Source organism: Sinocyclocheilus rhinocerous, unplaced genomic scaffold (genome assembly GCF_001515625.1).
Source record: "Sinocyclocheilus rhinocerous isolate Xijiao unplaced genomic scaffold, SAMN03320098_v1.1 scaffold496, whole genome shotgun sequence".
Taxonomy (NCBI): Eukaryota; Metazoa; Chordata; class Actinopteri; order Cypriniformes; family Cyprinidae; genus Sinocyclocheilus; species Sinocyclocheilus rhinocerous.
This window is the reverse complement of record NW_015632471.1, coordinates 575,173-575,455: the sequence shown is the minus strand read 5'-3', so window position 1 is coordinate 575,455 and position 283 is coordinate 575,173. Positions and strand designations below refer to the sequence as shown.

General features: G+C 35.7%; 1 protein-coding gene across 2 annotated transcripts in view; it reads left to right on the top strand.

Annotated features, from left to right (window-relative positions):
- Window positions 1-283, top strand: part of LOC107742494 (recombining binding protein suppressor of hairless-like) — a 10,763-nt gene that overhangs the window by 7,472 nt on the left and 3,008 nt on the right. The gene's annotated exons all lie outside the window — the stretch shown is intronic.

Sequence of the window (283 nt, the reverse complement as noted above, 5' to 3'; positions counted from 1 at the left end):
TGTCATCTCCATAAGAACGATATGATTGCCAGAATGCATTTACCTGTATTTTTGAAAAGGTCCTGTTCACACATGATCTCTTAATGGTAATTTACCAGTAAAGACTGTATGTGTAAAAGGGGCTAAACTCTTCTTCTGCATATGTGTTGAGTTTGGGTTGCTTAACGTTCATCTGGGAAAACTCTCTTGATTTGTAACGTAAATCATTTAAACCTATGCCAACACAGGAGAATACGTCAACATATTTCTAAATATGCGATGTATTGCACATTGCGATTTCAAA